Below are 15,348 nucleotides of genomic sequence, written 5' to 3'. Positions count from 1 at the left end.
ACTCCGCCGTCGTGAATCAGAATATTTGTTTGTACCGCAAGAATCCGATGAGCTAAAAGCTCTTTTTGAGAGATGTCCAGTCATGTTTTCCCTTCACCAGTAGCTCGTTGGTCTCTAAACTAAATTTGTTTTTTTTACCAGGTAGTTCTTTATAGTTATTTGTTTCAGAATCAGACCTGGCTATCACAAATGATAGCTCAACGAAGTGGGTTGTCGTCACGTGAAAATTTATAGCGGCAGCCAAATACTCTAAAAGCACGCTGATGCTAAATGTGGAGGCGAAAAATCAGAGGACCCGGAGAAAAATCCACACGACCACAGGGAGAAAGAGAGACACGCAAACTCCAAGTATACAGCAGCAGGACTCGGGGTCGGGGTCGAACCCACGACCTCCTGCATGCCAGGCGAGGGAGTTAACATCTCCTAGCCACCGTAATGAGGATGAGAGAGAGACACGCAAACTCCAAATATACAGCAGCAGGCGTCAGGGTCGGGGTCGAACCCACGACCTCCTGTATACCAGGCGAGGGAGTTAACATCTCCTAGCCACCGCGGCGCTCCCCAAGGGGACTCTCACGGTGGGACACGAACGAGCAAACCATCCGAGCCTTTAATGGAAGAGGCATTAAAAAGAAAACCGCTCCTTCCACGCTATAACCCTCGCCGCCATGGCCCTCGTCCGGGCTGCCGTGCGACGCATCCAGCGCCATCGGCAAACGCAGGGACGGCACCTGCGAAAACGGACCGGTTGGTTTATGTGTTGTTGTTGTTATTGTTGTTGTTATTGTTGTTGTTGTTATCCTCGAGCCAGGGGCCCAGTTAATGGTGGGCCCCCGACGTCCGCAAACGGGAGGGACGGCGAACGAGCGAAGCCTGGCGCGGCGGAGAGGTGGCGGGCCCTGCGCATCGACGCACGCAAAACGCACGCACGAACACACGCACGAACACGCGCACAGATGTTCCCAAAGTGCATGCACTGTAATAGGGCAGTTTATAAGCATCTATTTTTAGTCCCCGTCGCAGTAGGGTGCAAGGGCTGGTGCTGCTGCTGCAGGGGATGGCTGGCTGAGAGGTGGTAGTGGGGGTGGTTATGGGGGGGGGGCAGGGGCTGGTAAGGTTGGGAGTGCAGGGGGATGTGGAGAGGAGAGAGGAGAAGGTGTGGAAGGTGACTGACAACCATGGGAAACGATCGAGTAGAGGAGAGGGTGCGATGGCAACTGGCAGCGCTGCGACCGCCGCTCCGAGATCTCGGGCGCGCGTGCGGCTCGACGAGACGCCCCGACAACAACAACGACAACAACAACGCGCCGGGACGCGCCAACGTCGAAAAAATAATAACACTTTTTGTAAAAATGGGCGTCAGTCTCGCGTCGTAAAATTAATCCGCGATGGTTCAGGACGAAGCCCCCAAGGTTTTGGGAGCGAAACGTCGGGACGGCACGTGCGCACGAGCCGATGCCGAAGCTCCCATCTCCGCGTTGCAGTCGTCCTTCTTGGGCCGTCTCCCTCCCCTTGGCTGCCGTTCCATCACCAGTCTCGTCCATCTCATACAATTCCTTCCTGGTAACATTTCCGCACGCAGGCCCATTTCTTTTTTTTAAATGGCCAACGTCGTCTCTGATGTACGACGGCTCTCGGATCCACGTTGGTTTTTTTCCAATTTCTGTGCCTCTCGGTGCAATTCTCCCAGTACGCTTCTCTCCACGTTCCACGCTCCACGTTCTCCGTCAAGGGTCCGCGAGTCCGACTGACGCGTCACCGTTGAAAATGGTCCGCTTTCGGCCGGGCCGGTGTGTGGCGCGTCTCCCGCTGTCGAGCCCGGCTTTCCAAATCTCGCTTCGGTCCCCTGTCGTCCACCTCTGGAGTTCATCGTCTTGACCCTGTTTAAACCGGGCCGCCGTTTAAAGAGAGCTCCGTGGCTCAATGGGCCTCATCCGAAGGAAACTAATCTCGGTCTGCTTTCAATACCCGACCTGGATGTTGAGTCCCGCTAATGTGGCAAATCTTTGAACACGTCCCAGGCCTCCCTTAATACGTTGACTCAGCCTTACACGAGTACCTGGTTTGGTTGTGTAAACATCGCCACTGGGGAAACAAAGGCGGCCGGGGGTGGTGCTGGTCACATCACCTCCCCGTGTGCTGTGCCGGCCTTCATCGCTGCTCGCTAATGGCACTTGCCCCAACAGTCTGTTAAGGCTATACGGGGGATGTTTGTGTTGCCTTTGTCTGCGAGTGTGTGCGAGTATTCATCTGTGTATGTGTACGCGATTGTATGTGTGCGGGGATTGTATGTATTACATGTAATACATGAGTGGGACAAGTAGAACCCTCGGGGTGGTGGGGGGTGTTGGGGTATGCGGACTTAAACCAAGACATTTCACCAGCATTTAATGGCAACATCATATATATTGAATTGGTTCTTTCGGTAAAGTCACGTTATTATTTCCCTTCTACGTGACTTTACCGAAAGAACCAACAATACGAATCCTTGCAGTCACGAAAGCTTTAAATCGAAATTTAACACCATATATATGCAATTGTTTCCTTTTTTTTTTGTCACGGTTCGCACCCGGCACCAAAATGTACCGCCGCCGCCGATTGCCCCGCATCCATCGCTCACGTGAACCACGACCCCCGCATCTCGAGCCTTCGTCCTGCAGCCACGGGCGGGCGGACTTTCAGCAACAACAAAAAAAGTGCCAAAAAAACAAACCAAGCAAGCCCAGCGATTACTGAAGGGAGACGGCGTGGGGAGGATGGGGAGAAGGCCCCCCCCCCCCACACCGAGCGCTATCGCCCCGCGCGATTGAACAGAAGGTGCCGATACTTCCCCGTTAGCGTTGAACCCCACGGGCCGCCGGCGGGAGCGCGCGTGCGATATTGAAGTCGGTGCTTAGGACAGATCCATGCTATTGATTTTAATGGTCTGCAGCAAGAAGCCCTCTATTTGCATGGCAGATGACTTCCACCCCTCCCACCCCCACCCCTTATCGTGGGTGCCCGTGTCCTTTATGAATTATTATGCAAGTCGGGGATCGGTTACAGTCCTCCTCTCTCCGGGACGGCGGGGGGGGGGCGGAAAACCATCAGGGAACATGTTCACATGCTTTGCATTTGCACGTTGAATCTGGCTTTCATTTGGACCAAAAAATGTAATCTGTTGACTCGTACCTCCCTCCCGCCCCCCCTTAAAACTGCCACCCCACAAACACGCCGCACTGTACAGTAGCCTGCAGCAAACAACAGCTCGGGAGAGGGAAGGGAAGAAAAAAGATAAATCGCGGACAATGCTTAGCCTCAGAAATCGCAAAATGACAGGGAAGAATGCGCAAATTAAAAAAAACATTTAGGCGATGTCCACCGAGAGTGAGGGAAAATAAAGACAAAAACCGCAGGCGAAAAATACAGCAGGCGGACCCGGTCGAGTTTCTCCTGCTTCGTCGCAGAGCCAGAGTTTGCAAAGGAGTCAAACGGTTCGATTCCCGGCTGTCGGCCAGTAACTTCGGCGGGAAAGGGAAATCGCCTAAACCCATTGTCTACTTTAATGAGACATTAAAGATCCTGTCGCGTGATTTGCGAGAGACGGGGGCATTGGTAGGCGCTGCTTTGGCGAGATGTTAACTCCCTCGCCTGGTATGCAGGAGGTCGTGGGTCCCATTCCGACCCTGACGCATGCATGTTTCTCTCTCCCCGTGGTCACGTGGATTTTTCTCTGGGTACTTCGGATTAGCGATACATTTCCACGTGATGAGCCAACTGAGTTTAGCTAACATTTTGTAGCCAGGTTGCTTCTGAAAAAAGATATATAGCTCAGTGGGCCTCACCTAGCAAAACAATTGTTTCGTTTAAATAGTAGTGGATTGGTCATGGACACCGTTGCTGCTGCTGCTGATAAAGATGATTCATGGGCAAGAACATGCCATCATGCTGACATGTCATACTTCACAATCTCAAACGTTTTAAACGTTTTCCGGTGGATGAAATCGTTTGAAGAAAATCGCCGTCATTATGTAACGGCTGTTGTCCAATTCTCCTTGCAAAATAGATAATGAATCTCTATATCCTCTCACCTGCTTAAACAAAGAACACCCGATTGATTGACGATCGATTAAAATGGCTTCGCTGCTGTCATTAACTACGCACCAGCATCGCCCAACACAAAGATGTAAGCGGCAAATAAACAATTGAGCCGTGGATCTAAGGTCAAAGCGGAAAAGAGACGCGGTAAACCAATAATAACAGGACTGCGCGGAGAGGACTCGCCGCAACGAGACCAAATCAAATCACCGGAGCACTTGCCGTTTGACGCCACCCTTGACGGCACGCGTGGCCGTCACGAAGGAAGGCCCCTGACGTGTCGCTCACGAGCACAATCCTGAAGCAGTTTCACGTCGCAGGGAGTAGAGGCAATTTCACTGTGTGCTTGCCCATTGCCACATACATAGCCTTGCTGTAGCTGCTCTCTCGTTTGTTCAGCAGCTCCACTGCTGGATTATATTTTGTTCCGCCCGACGACGACCGCTTGTGTTGCGATCGAAACGTCGCGACTTTGTTTATTTATTTTATACCGACGTGACTTTACCGAAAGAAGCAGAGAGTATGGATTCCTGCAGTCACGAAAGCTTCAAATCAAGATTTTTCACCGTGTCGTTTTACCCCAATTAACTCCTTCCCCGTTCCGAGACGAAAAGCTAAACAATGTTTTATTTTTACCAGGTAAAGCCCTCCGAAGCGACCTGGTCACAAATGATGGCTCAACCAAGTGGTTTATCACGTGGAAATTGATCGCAGCCAAATACCCTAAACGCGTGATGTTGATACTAAATGTGGAGGGAAAAACCGGAGGACCCGGAGAAATATCCACACGACCACACGGAGAGGGAGAGACACGCAAACTCCAAATACACAACAGGGTTGGGATCGAACCCACGGCCTGCTGTATACCAGGCGAGGTAGTCAACATCTCGCCACCCTGGCACCCCAAGTTGCCGTGTGGGTGCCGTTCACTGCCGAATGTCGGAACGCGCAAGCGGTTCAGCGTTAATTTGATTTAGAGAGGCATACCGCCGCTGTGTTAAAGACATTGCACTGTACTCATCACATTGAACCGTAACAACAAGACGACCGCACTCTACGCCCTCCAGCGTGTCCTTGTGGGAGCCTCGGTAACGATAAAGTAAAAACTTTCTTCAGGTTCCATTCCGACGACATACGTGCACGTACGTCGTTGAGAACGGAATCGGAAGAAACGGACATGTAAAAACAGATGACGAACACGTATGGCACGTACGTCATCGGAACGGGAAAGGGTTAAGATAAACGTTCGAGTAATTTTAAAATTTTGGAGAAAAAATTTGCACCGTGACGCCGGGAACGCATGGCCCACACCTCGCTTTCGGCGAACATGACGGGATTTCGAACGTCCGCTTCGAAGCAGCCCGCGCGTCTTTCCAAGGTCATTGTTTACGTTTAGCTAATATCGGTACACGGAGGAAAGAAACTGCATCAACAAAAAATAGGAGGGCTCACTTTTCCGTCTCGCAGTATTTAAACAAACAAAAAAACGCCCTTCGCGTTCACGAACTAACGTCGCTCTTCGGTGTGTTTCCGGCGTTCATCAGAGGGGAAGCCACTGAAGTGACAGCGAGCGCGTTAATCCTGTAGAAACGTTGGCTGACAAATGTCCATGAACCCTGCGCCTTAATGTCCCCTCCCTGGAGAGAGACAATCTCACAAAGGCTCTTTCGCAGGCACACTGCAACCCCAAACTCCCGAGGGGTAAAACCATTTTGTTCTGACCGACGCCACAACGCGGCTGCTGACTCCGTGGACGTTCACCCATTGATGAATTTTTTTTTGAGCCGTTCACCCCCCTCCCCCCGACGTCCGAAAGGCTCGTCAAGTTAAAACACAACGAGCTGAAAACGCGCGTGGCCGGCACCGCGCGCGCGCGTCGGGCTGCTGGGGCTCGCGGAGTCACCCCACGACCGCACCCGGGACGAAAGAAAGGCCTCGACGCCGTTTGATTGCGGGGAAAACAGTGGATCTCTCCGTCCTCGTCGGAGATGCCGTTCGCAACCTCCACCGCCACCGTTGCCGCCGCCGCACGCTCGCAAAAAATGCGAGTGCCGACGATGAATGGCAGAAGTGCGGGGGGTGGGGGGAAGTCTCTAAGCAAGCAGGTGCAAAAACCTTTGAACAACTTTCCCAAAAGGGCTGCTTGCTGTGTGCAGCCAGCGCCGAGATGAACACCGTGACCATGCACGTGAAGGGACAGGGTGGGGGGGGGCTGGCATATTTACAAACGCGCAGTGCGCTCGATGCCAAAGTTCAAAGTTCATCGTTTTGGCTTGGGGTTTTCGGGGCTGCCATATTCTCCTGTCATACGGTGGCGAGAGATGATTGCGTAGAGTTTTTGCGGTTGTGCCGTATCGCTCTCTGAATAATTTTCGCGTTTGTACTGCGCGTCCGATGTCCGACCGTTTTTCTCCCCGCTCTGAGAGCTTCTGCAAGAACCGCTTTAATCCCCCGAACTCGCTCCCTTGAATAAGCTCCCAGGAAGTCGGAGTCCCCCCGAAGATATATGTCAGAGAGTTTTACGATCGTGTGGATGGTTTCTTGAGGACGAGCCTGGTGAATTTGTGAAATGGGGCCGGCTTTTCATCTCGAGCGGCAAGTGGCGTTCCCCTACGCGGTCCGTGGTTTGGGTGCCGTGGTGGTGAAATGTTAACTGTCTCACCTGATTTGCAGGAGGTCGTGCATTCGATCCCGACCCTGACGCCTGTTTATAAGTTGCATGTTCTCCCTGTAGTCGCGTGGATTTTCATGCGGTTCCTCCGGCTTTTGTCCACATTTAGAATCAACGTGCGCAAACAGTATTTGGCTGCTATAGATTTCCACGTTGTAAGCCACTTGTTGAGCGATTATTTGTGATCAGGTCACTTCTGAAAAAGAGCTAGAAAGCTGCCTTACCTTGAAAAATAAATAGTTTGAGATTGGCCACCGCAACTGAGAAGCGCACCGTAGGCACCCACGGACATCAAGTCGGTGGGTGCCTACCGCGATCGCGTGAGCAACTGGCAAAACGTTACAGAATTAATTTGTTCTAGTCTCATGGTGGACCGGTCTTAGCGGAGGGCTCTTACCTAAGAATATCAGGAGCACCCAGCAGCATTTGATGATCAGGCTTTGCTGCGGTGATAAGGTTCTGAAATTCAAAATCTGTTCAGAGTTTTCCCGCTTCAGCATGCACGGGCTAACGGGACTAAAACGTTGTTATTTTATCTCCATGTGTTGAGGGTGGAGCGGTGGCGCGGCCGTTCACCCACTGCAATGTGAACCTGGCAAGCCTGAGATGCGCGTGGCGAGTGATAGCCGAACCAGCCCTGGGTACATCACCCTTCACTAACCCACGCTGACGAGTGTGGTGAAGTATGGTCAAACAGCCACACCCCCCCACCCCGCCATGACTGACCTGGCACGGGGTGCCCATCTTTCAGATGTGGATTGACTAAGGGCTACAAATGATCATTATCGATCATTTGTGATTAATTTGTTAGCACCCAGCAGCAGTCGTGGAAGGCCATGTTTGCCACGGCACACAAACTCTCCGTGTGGTTTGCGTGATGGACGGGCGAGCGTGTGTGCGGTGTGCGGCACGCACCGCACACACATGCAATTTATTACCGCAGTGTTGGTTTTCAAACCATCGTGATATAATTTGGGCATTCAGCGGCCATTATCGGGGCAAACTAAACTCAAACTATTTTAGTATTTTACAAGGTAAAGCCCACTACATAGCTCTTTTCATAAGCTACCTCACCGCAAATTATATCACGTGGAAATGTATTGCAGCCAAATACTCTAAACGCGTGATGTTCATTCGAAATGTGGAGGGAAAATCCGGAGGACCCAGAGAAAAATCCACACGACCACGGGGGAGAGAGATAGAGAACGTGCAATCGCAAGACATACAATCGTCAGGGTCGGGATCGAACCCACAACCTCCTGCATACCAGGCGAGGTAGTTAACATCTCGCCACCTTTGTACCTTTTTTAAAATCGGATGTGAGGATATGAGCAACGATGAATGCTACGCCCCGAGCAAGGCTTCCGCTGTTGTAGTCGGGCATGGCGTACGACGTGGAGGGTTGTGCCCATTGCGACCTCCTTTTGTGAACACACAAACGATGACCCGTGATGACGCCGTCCAGATTTGCCATTCAACTAATTGTCCCGTCCACGCGATGAGCCATCTTTACGTCTCACTGGGAGGATAGACGTCCAAAACGACGCGGTTAATTCATAGCACGTCTGCGAACAAATTCAAATTAACCACCGGGACACATTTCTCCCAGAAAAGGGGCCTTGCCAATAAACAGCGGGCAGCTCGCCAACATTGCTTCAAGCCAGCCTGGCTGATATTCAGTGTCTTATCAGACACCGAATGTCAAGACCGGCCCGGATTTTTGCTCGTATTGAACCAATGGGCGCTTGATAAGATGCCGCTCCCAGAAGGCCGAGCGGCATTCGGTTTGTGGGGGAAAAAAAACACATACTTCGAGTTTTAACGGGACAAACATTTGCTCCGAAATCTTCGGAGTCCTGCGCCACCCTCCCTCCGACCCCACTCCCCTCGACGTCCACGTGCCTTCTCACCGAGTAACCTTCCTCCCGCCACCTCCTCTTGCACGCGAGCCCATGTCAGCGCTGCGCACCTGCCGACCGGCACGGCTGGCTACGTACGGCGCGAAAGAAGTTCAACATACGTACATCCATACTACTCGCACAGAGACCCATAGACCCACACAGGAGACCCATTGTCTGTTGTCCTTCACCCAGCACCTCCGATTTGCACGGCTGGCTACGTAAGGCGCGAAAGAAGTTCAACATGCGTACCCTAACGCAGCTTTGCGATCGCGCCGCTGCCGTCGTCGTTTTTGGGGGGCTCACGTGTTTTGGATCGAGCTCCACTAGAGGGCAGCCAGCGCCAAGACTTTGCTGGCACGGCTCCCTTCAGCAAGCCCGCAGACAGGCAGGCAAGGAGGGGGGGGGGAGCTTCCGTCGGTCAGCACCGCCACCGCAGCAGCAGCACGGGATCACGGCGTGGCGGTCAGCGGAACCTGCGCTTGCCAACGCGGGCGACCGCCGGAGACCGATTCCCGGCCACGGCTGACATCAGTGGCGAGCGATTTTTGGCGAGTTGAACCCAGCGTTTAGTTTGATACTTTTTAGTTTAACCCCCGGCGTTGCGAAGGGTGCTCAGATGCACCGCCCTACGACCGCATGTCCTGGGGAAGGCCTTCATCCAGCAGCGGATTGACATTGGTGTGCATTATTATCATATACACGGACCTGATGCGATCCCACACGTTGCAGATTTCATTGCGTAAAATCACGTGTTGGGGATTATTACCTCATCTTGGTGGTGCAAAACAACCAACAGGAGATAGTGGCCACAATGGAAGTATACAATGACTGCAATGAGGCAGACAATGTTTCAGATCTAGCCACTGGCACACACACACATCTCTTGAAGAAGCTCCAATCACGTGCAGAGAAACGTCTTCTTGACGAATCTCCCAGCACGTAGAGCGGAACATCTTCTTGAAGAAACTCCCAGCATGTGGATAGAAACGTCTTCTTGAAGAAACTCCAAGCATGTGGATAGAAACGTCTTCTTGAAGAAACTCCAAGCATGTGGAGCGAAACGTCTTCTTGAAGAAGCTCCCAACATGTGGAGCGAAACGTCGTCTTGAAGAAACTCCCAACATGTGGAGCGAAATTTCTTCTTGAAGAAGCTCCCAACATGTGGAGCGAAACGTCGTCTTGAAGAAACTCCCAACATGTGGAGCGAAATTTCTTCTTGAAGAAGCTCCCAACACGTGGTGAAAAACGTCAGATATTGTGCCGACAAACGCACTGTACAACCCCAAAACACATCAAGCGGCTATACTTGCTCATTGTATTTTGTTATACTTCATTCCAAGAAATGCTTATTATTATTTCAATATATTTTTTTCACTGCATGTCTCTGAACTACTGCCAGTGTCCTCTGTATCAGCGGTCAGTTGTTGGTTCGTGCGGCTGCTCATGCCCCGCATAAACCACAAAGCAAACAAATAACCCCGAGGAAACTGGCATGCCGCGCGCCATCAAGGCCGTGTATGTATGCACGCATGGGGTGTGCCACGGTGGCGAGATGTTAACCACCTCGCCTGGTATACAGGAGGTCCTGGGTTCGATCCCAACCCTGACGCCTGCTGTATATTCAGAGTTTGCATGATCTCCCCGTTGCCGTTTGGATTTTTCTCCGGGTTCTCCGGTTTTCCCCTCCATGTTTAGAATCGACATGCGTTCAGAGCATTTGGCTGCTAGAAAATGTCCACGCGATAAGCCAATTTCGTTGAGCTATCATTTGTGATTGCTGGGTCGCTCCTGAAACAGAGCTACGTAGCAGCTCAATGGGCCTTACCCGTCAAAATAAGAATAGTAAAATAGTAAAAATGTTTAACTTTTTCTCTAAGCAGGGGTGGGGTGGGGTGGGGGGCAGGGACATACAACTTTTATTCTAACCTGGTGTGCAGCCACTGTTGTGGGGGGTGGTGGTCCCGATACCCCCAACGTTTTTCGACAGAGCTACTAAAGGACGTCAACAATATTTTGGCCAAAAAACCACCGCGTTTCTTTGAGTCCTTGCTCTTCTCCAAGTCAACAACGAAGGCGACATCCACGTCGTTTGTGCCGACGACGGAACCTTGGGGCAAAAGCCACCGACAGTCGGCTCAGTACCGAGTCAGTAGCCAGTGGTTGCTCGGATTTAATACGATCACTAGAGTTCCTATCCGTGTCAAAGCAAGGGTTGGGGGGGAGGAAAGGGAGATTGTGAACGTCAAGGATCCTGTCTGTAATCTCACCCATAACCGCCACGAATCATAATGTCGGTAAGACACCATAAACTTCCAACCAAAATGCTTTGCTGCTTTCCCAAGAGAAGGAAGAAGACCAGCGCTCCATCTATCAGGGCGGAGTTGGGGCGGCTCCCGAACATGATCCCTCCACTAAAACAGCGATGCTGCGGCGTTCCCATGACTGGGGAAGTGAGCCGCCGGGTTCACGAAACCGGGGCAAGGTGGGCTCGCGCGCTCCTTCGATTTTTCACGGCCAAGGCAGCAACAAGCTATTTTTAGTGGGCCGAGTGGCTCCCTTTGCTTAAGGGGGCTTCAAGGCTTCAGACCCGGGGCCGCCCTTGGAAACAGCAATGATGTTGATGATGTCACGAGTATCAACGGCGATGAGAAACAATTGGGGTCCGATGCAACTGTCGCTTTAGCAAACTTCAGGGCGGTGTTTATGTAAAAAAAAACATTGAAAAATTACAAAATAGCAACGGATTACGGGACGGTGGAGACGTAGCACGAATACAAGTTAAAAACCTGTAAAAAATATTTCTAAACATTACAAATTGCTTCCCCGTAGAGGAAGGATGGGGTGAGAGGAGAGGTTCGGAGTGGCGAGGGACCGACGGCACGGAGGGCTGTAGCTAGTAGGAAGGGCCACCGCAAGAAATGAGCCGTGCTTAGCAGTTCGATGATAGTGTGGGGCCTGTAGCATATGTTATAAAGGGGCCCTAAATAAAAAAAGCACGTAAATATTAAAAAACTAATATTTTACTTGCATTGTAAAGTAATTGTATTTTTTCATTTGCTATACAGCCAGATAAAACGACAAATCGCTAACCTTAAACACCCAGTCGTTCATAAAAGTTGAAGGCAGTATAGTACTATAGTAATAGAGCAAGTGCAGAATCACTGAACCGGAATTGATAGCTTGAAAGCATTTAGCGCGGGGGCCCTTGAAAGTGCAGGGCACGTAGCATATGCTACTTTTGCTACGAGGATAATCGGGCAGTGATTGAGATTGATATTTGCTCCTTGACGAGCACCGACTGAAGGCGTTTAAAAAGACGAAGGAACAGCACGTAGAAAAGGGAGCATTCTTCTGAATGTACAGCGAACGGCTCCCTGTCAATCCACTGCTGGATGAAGACCTCTCGTGAGCCATGCATTTTTTATTCTCAGTGCAGGCAGAAAAAAAAGTGGAAGAGTCGGTTAAAATAAAATCTCTAAGGGTAAAAATATCCGAGCGCACGCATTTCAAGAACACCGGATTACAATGTGCTCGGCACGCACCCATCATCCCATTACATAAGTACGGAGGAGGAGGGAAATAAAAAATGTATAATAAGCAACACATGAATAAATAAATAAGCAATCGAATTCCAACTAAGAGCAGAGACCGCGACCCATCCACCAGAGCTATCCTCCAAGGTCGCTGCTCAACTAAACCGGGGGCGCCCCGTGGCAAGATGTTATCGGCCTCGCCTGGTACGCAGGAGGTCGTGGGTTCGACCCGGACCCTGACGGCTGCTGTTTATTTGGAGTTTGCGTCTCTCTCTCTCTCTCTCCCCGTGGTCGCGTGGATTTTTCTCCGGGTCCTCCGCTTTCTCCCTCCACATTTTAGAATTTTGCTGCTGTACATTTCCACACGATAAGCCGCACTTCGTTGAGCTACGAGTTGTGGCCAGGTCGATTCTGAAAGAGCCTTTACCTGATAATTGGTTTTTTACCCTTCTATCTGGCAACAAAACTGACACCTTTTTACAAGGAGTCATGTTTGCATAGACCGCAATACCTGCAGTCATAATACAAACAAAAGACATAACTCTGATAATGTGCACTGTCCTTGAAGTTGATTGGTCCACACCCGAGACAGCTTTCCTTAGAGCCTAGTCTCACATGGGTTGGACCAGATGAGCCTTTACCTGATCAAATAAAAAATTATTTTTTTATTAAAGTGGCAGAGACAGGGGGGCGTGCGTGGCCCCACAGGGTCTTCCCTCTGGCTAGTCAACAACCGAGCGTCCGTCCGCGATCGTGACTCGTACGTACGTTGAACTTCTTTAGCACCGTACGTAGCCGACCACGTGAGTCGGAGGTGCGGGGGAAGGATGACAACGACACTAAACACAAGGCTGCCCCGTCTCGCGCGCGCAACGACCGAACGCGGCAGCTTCGCAACGGCTTCTCTCTTCTGGGGCACCGCACGACCCTCGAACTCCCTCCGAGCATCTATCTTCTCTTCTTGTTCTTTCGGTAAAGTCACGTAGAAGGGAAATAATAAAATAATAAAATAATAAAAATAAAACATAATCAAATACAATTCTCACGACGTTTCAGCCACAACGCAAGCAGCCGTCCTCAGGTGAAGAACAGGTCTGTCGGAAAGACAGCGTCTGTTCTTCACCTGAGGACGGTTGCTTGCGTTGTGGCCGAAACGTCGTGAGAATTGTATTTTATTATGTTTTATTTTTATTATTTTATTATTTCCCTTCTACGTGACTTTACCAAAAGAACCAAGAAGATGAATCCCTGCAGTCACGAAAGCTTTAAATCGAAATTTATCTATCTTCTCGTTAACGACTTTGCTCAATTCACGATATCGTATGAACTCTATTCCATTGAACTGGGGGTGAAGTGTGAGTACTCCCACCTCTTGCAAGGTGTCCGAGCAGCGTGGAAGAGTAGGCCAAACACCCTCTAGTGCCCTCTCGTGGAAGCCCTTCTGCCGGCAGTGACGTGAGAAAGATATTTCAGGGCCGCACCATTAACTTTTCGGCTACACCTATTAGCGCTCTTTGTTGCTGGCGTATTGGTGGGCCTTTGGCAAGGGGGGCGGAGGGGCTGTGCTCATCAGCAAGCGAACCCCCCCAGAGATGGAGGCGGCAGCCCTCACCGAACAGAGTAGTTGACAGCTGCGTTGCCGCTACGAACCCCGTACGACTGCGTATGAACCCCGTACGACTGCGTATGAACCGCGAGGTTCCAACCGGGGCACCGGGGCGGCGTTTGAAACACGCGGTCGGCGTACGTGCCAGCACCGTGACGCTCATCGCCACTGTTTAATGTCTTTACCCCGGGGTCGAAGGTCAAGGCTGCGGTACTCACTGTAAAAAAAAACTCTGCTGCTGTACACCCATAGAAGGGGGGGGGGGAGTCTCTGGGCAGAGATAGAAAGAAAAAAATCGTCCGTCGCATCGATGGAGGTGTAATGGCTTTGCACCTTGGCCCGTGCGCACCCCCTGTGCTATTTGCCGCTGATTTAATTATATTGGAGTGCACGTGTGGGTTAAAAGAGATACATAATTTACGGGCCTCTGGTTAATCCGCTGCTGGATGAGGGCCACCTCACGGTACTCGCAACACCCCCCCCCCCCGCCTCCCCGTGTGCCGTGCCGGTTTTTAACAGGTGCTCGCAAACTAACGCTCGCCCCAACAGCCCGTTAAGGCTACAATGCGGTGGATTGCAGCTCTCGCGTCCGTACGCGCGCAAATGCATTCTCAGCGGCCTCTCTCCCCACCGTTGCATAGATTTTTTTTCTTTTTTTCTGACTCGATTATAGAATCTGAATATTTATCCTGGAGGAATCCGATGAGCTATGAAGCTCTTTTTCACAGATGTTCAGTAGGGGTGGGTCAGAAAATTTGAACAATACAAAAAAAAAACGATCGGAAGAACGTTGCAACAACAATACATGAACAGGAAGGGCAAACCGATCACCCAAAAAACATACAAATACAACTCAACTATCCCCGTAGCCCACTGCGGTACCAGAGAATGTTTCCCTGTGGTTATTGGGGACGAAGTTGCCCCCCCCTACTCACCACCCGGCCCAATCCTGTCGCAGAGTACCGGCGTTGAATTAATTCCACGCAACTACCGGCTACCGACTCAACGCCGGTCCCCGCTGTTTGGGCGCTTCCCGTGCATTTCAAAGGTTCCTTCTTCGGCGTAATCAGCATTTAAGACACCTTGGCGTACACACACGCTGAACTTTCTTTCGCACCGTACGTAGCCAACCGTGCCAATCGGAGGTGCGATTGCATATCCGACCGTGCTGAAGGCGGGTTCAGAAACACCACGACGTTTGCCAAAAAATGTTGCGGGTGTCTCTTGGCCATTATCTGCCCAACCTGCCGGCTAACCAGTCACGTGCCGCCCGCTCCAGTCTACCGGCGGCCCGGGGAAATGTTCAGTGATGAATGAAGACCTGCCTTCCGCGTAAACAGGGCCGCGCCTTGACTGCTTGACGTGGCCGATAGGAATCAATGCTTATCAATAACCATCGATCCTACTCATCGATTTTGAGCCGTGCTTTTTTTTGTCTAATGTAAGGTTTAATTGTTACCAAGCGTGATCAGATTTATCCAGCGGACCTGCTCCAAATATGCCCATTGCCACGGTGGAGATGAGATGTTATCTGGCCTCGCCTGATACGCAGGAGGTCAT

The 15,348-nt window shown here is 51.2% G+C and overlaps 1 long non-coding RNA gene across 4 annotated transcripts in view; it reads right to left on the bottom strand.

Moving 5' to 3' along the window:
* Positions 1–15,348, bottom strand: part of LOC144723416 (uncharacterized) — a 143,865-nt gene that overhangs the window by 53,116 nt on the left and 75,401 nt on the right. The window lies entirely within an intron of this gene.

This window comes from Lampetra planeri, chromosome 17, assembly GCF_965212315.1.
Source record: "Lampetra planeri chromosome 17, kcLamPlan1.2.h2, whole genome shotgun sequence".
Classification (NCBI taxonomy): domain Eukaryota; kingdom Metazoa; phylum Chordata; class Hyperoartia; order Petromyzontiformes; family Petromyzontidae; genus Lampetra; species Lampetra planeri.
Note: the sequence above shows the minus strand (reverse complement) of the source record. Positions and strands in the feature narration are given on the sequence as shown.